Source organism: Pelophylax lessonae (genome assembly GCF_965119305.1).
Source record: "Pelophylax lessonae genome assembly, chromosome: 2".
Classification (NCBI taxonomy): domain Eukaryota; kingdom Metazoa; phylum Chordata; class Amphibia; order Anura; family Ranidae; genus Pelophylax; species Pelophylax lessonae.
Window position 1 is genome coordinate 313,291,064 of NC_138769.1, and position 11,537 is coordinate 313,302,600.

An 11,537-nucleotide genomic window follows, 5' to 3' on the forward strand; every position below is an offset into this window, starting at 1 on the left:
TACACATTCACACTCTGGAAGGGATTTCTGCAATCTGGACGTGTATTCTAGGGGTATATGTCTCGGCCAAGTCTTTCTACAGCTACATTCTTTTCTCAGCCTGAATAGAAGAGATTGCTGTAGTTTATGGCACAATTACACCTGTACTCTGGCTGCATAGAGGCATTGCTGGAATTACTTTGCTGCAAACACAAATGTTACCAGTTCATTTCAAATCTGTTCAGGTTCTTCTACCCATGATCCAAGATCCATAAAATATTGGCTCTCTTTCAGAAATGCCGTCATCCCACTGCTTTGTAAAAGGCAAATGCTAGCCGTATTTTTTGTTCTTAGATTTTGGTAGGGATTTATTGCTACCTGGGACACCATTGGACTTTTTAAGTGTCCCTCTTGTGGAGTCTCAACCTCACCATCTGTAGTATGTATGTATGTATGTATGTATGTATGTATGTATGTATGTATGTATGTATGTATATACATATATACACACACACATACATACACACAAACACACACAGTATCTCACAAGAGTACACCCCTCACATTTTGTAAATATTTTATTATATCTGTTCATGTGACAACACTGAAGAAATGGCACTTTGGTACAATGTAAAGTAGTGAGTGAGTGTACAGTTTGTATAACAGTGTAAATTTGCCATCCCCTCAAAATAACTCAACACACAGCCATTAATGTCTAAACTGCTGGCAACAAAAGTGAGAACACCTCTTAGTGAAAATGTCCAAATTGGGCCCAATTAGGCATTTTCCCTCCCAGGTGTCATGGTACTCGTTAATGTTTCAAGGTCTCAGGTGTGAATGGGGAGCAGGTGTGTTCAATTTGGTGTGATCGCTCTCACTCTCTCATACTGGTCACTGGAAGTTCACCATGGCACCTCATGGCAAAGAACTCTGAGGATCTGAAAAAAAAAAAAAAAAAAGAATCGTTGCTCTATATAAAGATGGCCTAGGCATTAAGAAGATTGCCAAGACCCTGAAACTGAACTGCAGCAAGGTGGCCAAGACCATAGAGCGGTTTAAGAGGACAGTAAAAAATACACTAAAACGTAGTTTTAGTGCAAACTAAATAAATTACCCAATTTTTGGGTAAAATAAAAGCCAAAGGTGTACCATGTAAAAAGATAACCAACATGTCAGACCATAAAATTTGTGTGTGCCTGTGAAATTTTAAATAGGCAACAATTCTCAAAGCTCCGTATAGGTCATCAGTTTAGTATTACGGAGGAGGTCTGGTGCTAGAAACATTTATCCCACTCCAGCGTGCGTGGTGATATGCAACATCTGTATCGCAATCCACATGCGTAGGCGCCCCCAATGTGTGTGTTTACGTTTGTTCGTGTATATTTGCGAGGGCCTCAATTTTTTTTATTTTTGGGGGGACAACAAGGAGGGGAGGAGTGTTGGACGTGCGTTCGCTCTTCTGCCTCCCCTCTACTTGGTGACACCTGCTATGCCAGTCCTGGGCCCACAGATGGGCAAGTGGAGCCAGGTATACATAGCGGGGTGTGTGTGTGGAAGCAATCGGGCCACAGTGCAGCCGACTGAATGCTTCCATCTGACAGGCAGGAGCCTGCTTGGCGGTAGCCACTGGAATGGTGTGTGAAATCCCTCATTGTACGTCAGGCATGTCCAACCTGTGGCCCGGAGCCACAGGCAATGTGGCCCACTGGCCACTGAATCTCCCGCCTTCACAATTTTTTTTTCCTTTTTCTGTCAGGCAAGCGGCACGGCCACAGCCGCTAACTAGCTGACGGCGCTGATGCATTCTGGGAGTTGTAGTCCACGGCCGTGCTCAATCTCCCGGTGGGTGGAGACTTGAGAGCAGCGTAGCCAGCCAGGAAACTACAAATTCCCAGATCTTGGAGGCAGGCAGAGGCAGGGAGCGCTAGGGAGTCAGGACACATGTGACTTGATTTAGGCTGCAGGGCTGAGCACTGGCACATTTACTTGACCCCAGGACAGAAGCATCAACCCCCCTCCCCCAGAACTGGAGGAGGCCATGCAGGGACCTGCTGAGCTGGCAGCTGCCATTGCTGAGGTGAGACACTGACACCCCCAGCTGACCCCAACATCCTATCTATATAACCCCCGTTTATCCTGCCCCAGTGCCCACCCAGTAACCCCAAAATAGCCTTCAATACTGTGGGTCCTGCTGGCTGCTGGCCTGTGGGTCCTGCTGGCTCCTGGCCATGGCCTATGGCCCACAAACGCGGCAGCATTTTATTACTTATTACTTACTTATATACCTTAACTTTATTACTTATATACCTTAACTATAGTATATATTTTATATGCGGCCCGAGAAAATTTCTCTACACTCAATGTGGCCCAGAGAAGCCAAAATGTTGGACACCCATGCTGTACGTCGTACAGATCTGGCAGTGAAAGGGATAAAAAGGTGTTTCCAGAGCGGAAACAGGGGACAAATCTTCGAATGGAAACTTGTTCTAGTGAGAATTGTCTAATGTTTAGAACACGATATGAAAATCGGACAAAAAATATCACTTTCGGCAGCTTTCGAGAGCCAATCACGACAGTTTATGTGAAAATATCAGCAAGCAACAATTTTCATGTAATTCATATAAAATTTGTACGTACAAAACAAAAAAAAAAAAAAAAAAACACAGACGATCATTTGTCCGATATTCTTAACATATCACACTGCCATATGCGATATGCTGGGGGTGTCAATTCAAAGTTAACGATACCCCCAGATCAGATCGCATATCGCAGTGCGATCTGACAGTTGGCACAGGAATTGGATCGCACTGGTGTGAACCACCATGCCTTCCGATTCTGCTGCAGACCCAAAAAAAAAAAAAAAAAGTGTCCTGTGCGAGTTCACTGCAATAGCGGTGCAAATTCAGCCATACAAACTGTATGGCTGAACTTGCACTACACAGACATCGCATGTAATTTTAGGAGCAGTGCGCTCTGAATCTGTGATCGAATTAGTGTGAACCGGCACTGACAGGGTCACTTTACATTCAGATTTGCTAAGTAATGCATAACGCTTACAGGTATTTATTGCTTAGTCTCAAGATCAAAGTACTTCCCATCGATACCTTTATCATTTCCTTTCCAGAAGGCAGACATTAGATTTGATCAGGCATATATAAGGTCAACATTTACACACTGGACCATGTCACCCTAGTGCATACTGGATCCCTTTGCAGAGGTCTTTATATTCTTAGCTAGGAAAACATGTTTATAGAAGTTGTAATGCTGCTCTTTTCCAAGCATTGTACCCGCTAACCAGCAAGAACAACTCAATGAGAAAAGGCCGAGGAATTGTTTTCTCCTCTCTGTAGCAGAGAACACCATTCATCATTCTCCTGCATTCTAGGCAGAGTTTGAGACTGCATTTTTCACACAATGCAATGCATTTTAAACATATTTCACATGCAATACAATTCATCCCTATAAAAAGGTGTGGTTTGTTGAAAAGGGTGATGTACACATTTAAAAAAACTTTTTTTTTTTTTAACATGTAGTAAAATGCAGTTTATCCCATACTTTATATTTTAGACTTATGATAATTAGGATAGATCCCCTTATGTAAACAATTCTGCCAATGTATGTTGGGGCTCATTCAGAAAAGCACACGATCTTGCCGGGAGCTATTTCCACATTTTTAGGTTCCCGTGCACAAGTAATGCTGATGTTAAATCTTTACATGCATTCAGCAGTAGAGCATACACTGGCCTCTGCCAGCTGACATGTACATATCAACATTGCCTTTAAGTGGGCGGGGTACACACTAGTAGAAAATCTGCCGAAAATTCCCGCCTGATGTGAAATCGTCCGATTTTCGCCTAGTGTGTACACAACTTTCAGCAGCCGATGCCGACATTTTCAACGAAAAAAACGGAGGGACAAACACCAACATTTTTTTAGTCCGTCCCCAGACGACCGATTTTCGTTTAATGTGTATGCAGTACGTCCGTGAAAAATCAGATACGAAAGACCGCGCATGATCTGAAGTTGCTGACAACCCAGAAGTCTAGGAACAAATGTCCCAAAAAAAAGAAAAATCGGACGAGAAATTTCATGAACATTTATGCACGGTCGACTAAAAACGGTAATGAACGCCGAGAAGACGTTGTATTGAGGATCAAGGTAAGTATTATTCCTTATTCCTCTACCCCTAGACTTAAAAGCAGAGTTAAACCCTCCTGTTCTTTATAGCTAAGGAAGCACCCATCTCTTCCTGGTCAGTTAAGTAGCAGAGGGGGTTGTTAATCAGTTTCAACTGCTTTGGTGGTAATGAAATTAACAGGTGCATTAGATGGGCAACAATGAGAAGTTCTCAAAACAGGAATGGGGGAGGCCACTGAAAATGTTTTCCTTACTCATATTTTCTGACTGTTTTTCCACTAGTTTTGCATTTGGCTAGGATCAGCGTAACTACTAACCCTATAGAGGTTGCACAGGCAGTCCCAACTCCTGTAAAACAAACACAAAGAAAGGGCGCACCAGGAAGAGGCAAGGCCTCGAAACGCTTCAGTCTTCCGTTTATATGAAACATCGGACTTTTCTATTTTGATGCTGTTCGTTGGAATCTATATGCCGATCTACCACGCATGTTTGTGAGTAGTTGATTTTAAACAATTGCTATTAAAAAGCTTGCTGAGGATAAAGCGCTAGGCTGGTGCGCCCTTTCTTTGTGTTTGTTTTACAGTGTTTTTGACCTCCCCGTAGAGGGCAGCAAGGCTTAGCCATACGGGATGCCAGGTTCCTAGATTGAAACAGCCTGAGGACCTGGCTTTGAGCGCAGGAGCAGGGTGCCTAGCATCACTCTTTTTCCAGTCCCAACTCCTCCAGGTTGGCACATCAATACGTGCCATTGTCAGAAGGTTTGCTGTGTCTCCCATCCCAGTTTCAAGAGCATGTAGAAGATTCCAGGAGACAGGCAGTTACTCTAGGAGAGCTGGACAGGGCCGTAGAAGGTCATTAACCCATCAGCAGGACATTTGTGCAAGGAGGAACAGGAGCAGGCCACTGACCAAACAATCAGAAACAGACTTCATGAAGGTGGCCTGAGGGCTCGACATCCTGTAGTGGGCTCTGTGCTCACTACCAGTGTTCAGCATAACTGATTTGGTGGTGGGTCAGTGATAGTGTGAGGAGGCATATCCCTGGAGGGACTCGCAGACTTCTATAGGCTAGACAATGGCACCCTGACTACCATTAGTTATGGGGATGAAATCCTTCGACCCATTGTCAGACCCTACACTGGTGCAGGGGGTCCCGAGTTCCTCTCAGTGCCCAGCCCCATGTGGCAAAAGTATGCAGCCAGTTCCTTGAGGATGAAGGAATTGATACCATTGAATGGCCCCTACGCTCGCCTGACCTAAATCCAATAGAACACCTCTGAGACGTTAGGTTTCGGCCATCTGATGCTGCCAGGTTGTGCCTCAGCCTGTTCAGGAGTTCAGAGGTGCCCTGGTCCAGATCTGAGAGGAAAAACCCCAGGACACCATCTGTCGTCTCATTAGGAGCATGCCTCAATGTTGTCAGGCATTCATACAAACATGTTGGGGCCACACAATCTACTGAGTACCATTCTGAGTTGCTGCAATGAAATTATCAAAATGGACTAGCCTGCTGCATCATTTTTCTTCATTTTGATTTTCGGGGGTGTCTCTGAATTCAGCCCTCTGTAGGTTAGTTTTATTTCCAGCAAACGATGTAGCATCCTTTCATTACAAATGCATTACTCAGTCCATATCAGTGTAGATATCAAGCATGAGATTTTTCCCCATTGAGAACTGATGTGTTTTCAACGTGTTCCTTTAAATTGTTTGAGCAGTGCAATTGCAAAGGAGCACTGGTGACATCTTTTGAACTATGGTGTTGGAGAAGACTCTTGAAAGTTCCTTGGACGGCACGAAGATCAAACCAGTCAATCTTGAAGGAAATCAACCCTGAATATTTACTGGAAGGACAAATCCTGAAGCTCGAATACTTTGGCCACCTAATGCGGAGAGGACTCATTGGAAAAGACCCTGATCCTAGGTAACATGGAAGGAAAAAGGGGAAGAGGATGACAGAAAACAAGCAGGATAGATAGCATCATTGAAACAATGATCATGACGTTAAAGTGTGTGTTTGTACCTAGAGGTAAGCCTATAATAAATCTTACCGATAGGTACTGTAAATATCTCCTAAGCTTGCACAGTTTAGGAGATATTTACTGTATACTGTGCTGAAGAGGTCATCGGCGCATGCGCTCTGAAGGAACGCCCGCCTGTGACATTTCTTCAGAGCCCTGCGCCGTAACCGGCAGCTCCCGCATGCCTGTGTGGGAGTGCCGTCATGCAGCTCCGGTCTGTAGTACATCCGGATACCGCTGACCCAGAAGGAAGACAGGTGAAGATGGATGCCGCCTCCAGCGGGGACGACAATGGCTTTGTTTGGAGGCAAGTGTCAGATAAGATGATAGTATGCGATTCATACTACCACATTATGCCTTTTCTTTTCGGGTAAAAAAACATGAATAACTTTACTTCCTCTTTAACCGCTTTACCACCAGAGGATTTTGCTGTCTTACGTCCAGGCCACTTTTTGCGATTCGGCGCTGTGCGACTTTAACTGACAATTGCGCGGTCGTGTGACGCCGTACCCAAACTAAATGTACGTCCTTTTTTTCCCACAAACAGAGCTTTCTTTTGGTGGTATTTGATCACTTGTGTGATTTTTACTTTTTGCGCTATAATCAAAAAAAGAGTGTTTATTTTGAAAAAATAACAATATTTTTCACATTTTTTATATGAAATTCCCCCCAAAAAAAACATAAAAATCTAAATTTTTTAAAATTTTAGGCCAATTTGTTTTCTGCTACCTATGTTTGGTAAAAAAAAAAAAAAATCACAATAAGCGTATTTTGATTGGTTTGCGCAAAAGTTATTGCGTTTACTAAGGGAAAGATTTCTGTCATTTTTAGTGGTTTTTTTTTAACGAGTAATAGCAGCGATCTGCGATTTTTTTTGCGGGACTGCAACATTGCGGCGGACAGATCGGACCCTTGACTGACATTTTTGACACTTTTGGGGGTACCAGTGACATTACTGCAGTAATCAGTGCTATATATATGCACTGTTACTGTAAAAATGACACTGGCAGGGAAGGGGTTAATTTTATTGGAGAGGGAGGGGTTAATGTATGCCTGGTGCTTACTAACGTGTGGGGGGGGGGGGGGGAGTTGACTGAGTGACATAAGGACAGATCGGATGTTCAGCTATGCTGAACACTGCGATCTGTCACTCCCTGTCACTGAGGAGATCCGCCCGCTCTGTTTACACAAGCGGGCGGATCTCCAAACTAGATTACCCGACTGTCATGGTCTTACCTTCTTGCTGTTCTCCTTCGTTTGACATGTGCTGGCGGCCATCTTGGTTTCTGGGTTTCTTGTAGCCTCCCATCCTGCGGCTCCTCCTTCCCACTGGGAGGAGCTGGATGCCTAGCTCATATATATATAGGAGGTCTGTGGCTTCAGTTCCCTGCTTGGTCCTCCTGTGTTCACATGCTTCTAAGACTGCTGCTGCTTCTGGTTCCTGTTCCTGGCTTCGTCTGACTACCCTGCTGGTTCCTGATCCTGGCTTCGTCTGACTACCCTGCTGGTTCCTGATCCTGGCTTCGTCTGACTACCCTGCTGGTTCCTGATCCTGGCTTCGTCTGACTACCCTCCTGGTTCCTGACCCCTGGCTTCGCAAAGACTCTGCATCGGTTTCGCCATCCGTTTGGACTTTTGCTTTATAGCTTGTTTTTCAATAAAGCTTTCTTATTTTCACTTATCTGTTGTTGTACGTCTGGTTCATGGTTCCGTGACACCGACGACCGGGGAAGAGCGGCGGTCCTCCCCTGGCCCGACAGCGGGAGCAAGCCTCCGGTGGCGCGCGTGCGCCGCCCACAAGGGGCGGAGTCCAGCGACGTAGGTCTACATCGCTGGACTATAACGAGCCACAAAAACGGATCCACAACCGACCAGAATAATACTCAGATTCTCTAACGAACATAAAAAAATTCGTAATATATTAAAAAAGAACTGGTCCATCCTCACGGAAGATCCTTCATTGAAATACTTAATACCCGACAACCCGCGTATCTCCTACAAAAAGACTCGCTCTGTGCACCAAACCCTCGTACACAGCGAAATGAAATCGAATAAAGATCCTTGTAAAATCAAAGGCACCTTTCCCTGTGGATCATGCGCACAATGCGCCGTCATTCCCAAAACAACTTCTCTTTTGCTACCTAATGGTGAGCTCTTCTCCCCCAGACATTATGCAAATTGCAAAACGAAGGGGGTAATTTATATAATGAACTGTGAATGTGGCGCGTTCTACATCGGAAAGACGCGCCAAGAATTTGGACTCAGGGTCAACCAACACATGCAAAGCATGTCCATTGGTAATTTTTATTTACCGTTAGGCCGCCACATGTCTCATTTTCACAAATACAGAATGCCTAAAGTCAAATTCTCTGTTCTTGATCGTATACACACTCCAAGCAGAGGGGGAGACTGGAATAAGTCCCTATTACAAACAGAAATGCGTTGGATCAAAAAACTCAACGCTACCAGACCCCCCGGACTTAATGATAACGAAAGTTATCGCCCCTTCTTAGGCTGCATTCACACTTGAGCGTAGCGTTTTTTTACCGCGATTTTACCACGATTTTTTCAGGCGTTTTTCATTGACATCTATCAAAAACGCTGGTAATCAGCCCAAAAAGAAGCTCATGTACTTTTTTCAGCTACAGGCGTTTTGCAAAACGCTCAGATGTGAACAGGGGCCATTTAAATGAATGGGGTTTTACTTGTTGGGCGTTTTGGAAGTGTTTCTTTTGAGCGTTTTTGGAGCTGAAAACGCCCAGGTGTGAATGGAGCCTTAGAGGGCTTCGTCTCCGGAAAGACAGACTAAACATAATCTTATTTTTTAATAATCCCCAGCAAGCTTCTAACTCTCCTTTCATAACTTATATAAAGTGACACACACCATATTTAGTATGCCAGCATCACTAATGGGACTGCCCCACCCTGGCCTGCATTGTCTCCCCGAGTGAAACCCACTCTTCCTTCATGTTATTATTTATTGCTGTAAATTATCATGTTTAATATATACATTTATATCCTTATTTACTTAATTATTAGTAATTCTTTTTGTATTAATATATTTATTTATATCCATTTTTTTGTGACACAAGTGGCGTCTCATCATCCCTCCGCCTTCATTCTGCCATCCCAAAACACACCCGGCACAGGTGACCCCAGAGGCCCTCTCTCTGGGGACTTGACAGAGAAATGCTCCTGTCACAGGGAGCACCATCTCCGTCCTTCCTGTGTCGGCGGCTTTGGAACATCTCCCTTCCATCTGTCACAAGCTGGATGCGCGCGCAGGTTCGCCTGGCGCGCACCACGCCGAGACGCTCACCCGGAAGCCGGGTCCGCGCTGTGACGCTCCGATGCGCTATTGCGCATGCGTGAGCGGGTACAAAAAGCCGGGGATTTCTAACAGGGCGCCACTTCCCTCCAGCTGAGGGAACGTACCGGACGCCCAGGACTCGCTTCTCCAGAACACTCAGCAACTTAATTCCTTCCAAAAACTGTAAGTTACCATCCAACAATGACGATTTACTGCATTGTTGGATGATTCTTTCAAATACAAATGCCTTTTGACCAAAGGATTATATTTATATTACTGTTACCAGGGAAACACCTGGGATATTAGACCGGAGCTCCCTCTACTGGCCACAAGAACCAACCACACCTAACTTGTAAGTGTAAAATCAATTATATCTACTTATTAAACGACTCACTTCTCATCGCCATGCTCTTCCATACTTGAATACTTACCGTACTCAACATTTTCAGGATATCACAAGGGACTCCTCCCCATTAACAAGAGCAACGATTCCAAATTGTAAGTCATTTAACAAACTTCCATACAAAACCACTCTAATATTTCAACAAATTCACTCAAACTCCTTCTCACCATAGAGACAGTGATTCCCCCAAATCCTGTGTGAAATATTTTGAGAGAGCAGATAACAAGGTCCGGGATCTGACGCCAATGTCACAAGTATGTTGATATATTTCATTTTCCCATTTACTGGAAATATTTACATACTATGCAAACAACTTATTCTTACCATATATTTTCCAGATATGGTGACCAAATCTTTTTCCTTGATAAAGGCAACATATCCTAGAATGCCGAAACGCGTTGGAAATTAGAGATATATACTCTCTCTCAACACATTCCAGAGTCTCACACATGAGCCGGAACAGACAGAGAATTATATCTATGTTCACCATTCACATTGTCACTCCTTCTATCTTATCTTTCACTACACACATGGGTCTATAACCCATTGGCACCCAATTTTCCTTTATTATTATATGTATTATGAACAATGTAATAAATTGTGATATATTTTTTACACACTCTAATACTTCTTGATTAGCCCATAAAGTCCCACCAATTTTGGTTTGAGGCACCAAACTCTTTACAGATTACATATCGGGATGTTGGCTACACTTACTATTTAAGGGCAACTAGGGATCTAACACACAAATATATAACGAGCCACATTGCTGCAGTAGCAGCAATGTGAGCAGTGGTAAAGAGGTTAAGAAAACTTGGGGAGGCAGAGGAGGACCGAAAACCGTTGCACGCTATGGTTCATGAGGTCACGAAGAGTCGGACATGACTGAATGACTGAACAACTGGTAACATCTTATGGTTTAATAGTGACACAACGTCACTGCAAGGGAGGATCATTTGCAGGGGCAGACTGGCAACTTTTGGCCCAGGGGGGCAAGTACAAACCAGAGACCCATGGTGCAGCGACTCAGCCCCTCTCCCTCTTCCTGGCCTCCTCCTGACCCCCATTCCAGGCTGAAGGTCCGCTCCAGGTACTCTTTACTGATCAAATCCAGGTTCCCCCCTGGCCAGTGGGGTGCAGGGAAAGTGTGATCAGGGCTGGCTGGGGGAGGAGAGTCTCCAGTGGGGCATGGAACCGGCCTTTGCTCAGACACAGTTTACACCATCCATAATGGGGGGGGGGTTCGCGTTTTCCTTTTCTTCATCCCGCACTCAGTAAGTCAGCGGTGGAGACTTTTTACTTCTCTTCACCAGGAATCCTTTAGACATGTCTGTGGCAGAAGCAGTGCAGCCTTTTTATGGGGCATCAGAGCAGCCTAATGTGGGGGGGGGGGCAATTGCCCCCTGGGCCAGTCCTCCCCTGATCATTTGATACTCCAGTATTTGGGCTTTTTAAAGACGGTTAGTATAACTGCCAGGAAGCTGGTACATTCAGAAAGAGACCAGCAGTGGTTTCTGTAATAGTAGATGATGTATAAATCAGTGATGATCATACAGCATAGGACAGGATGGGGATTTCATCCCTATATCAGCCCGCACACTGCACCAGTACAAGCAAGGTGATCACAGTGCCAGCGGTGCGGCCGAAGGCGGCTCCTGATCACTGAGTGGGCGGGGTGTGGGCGGACACAG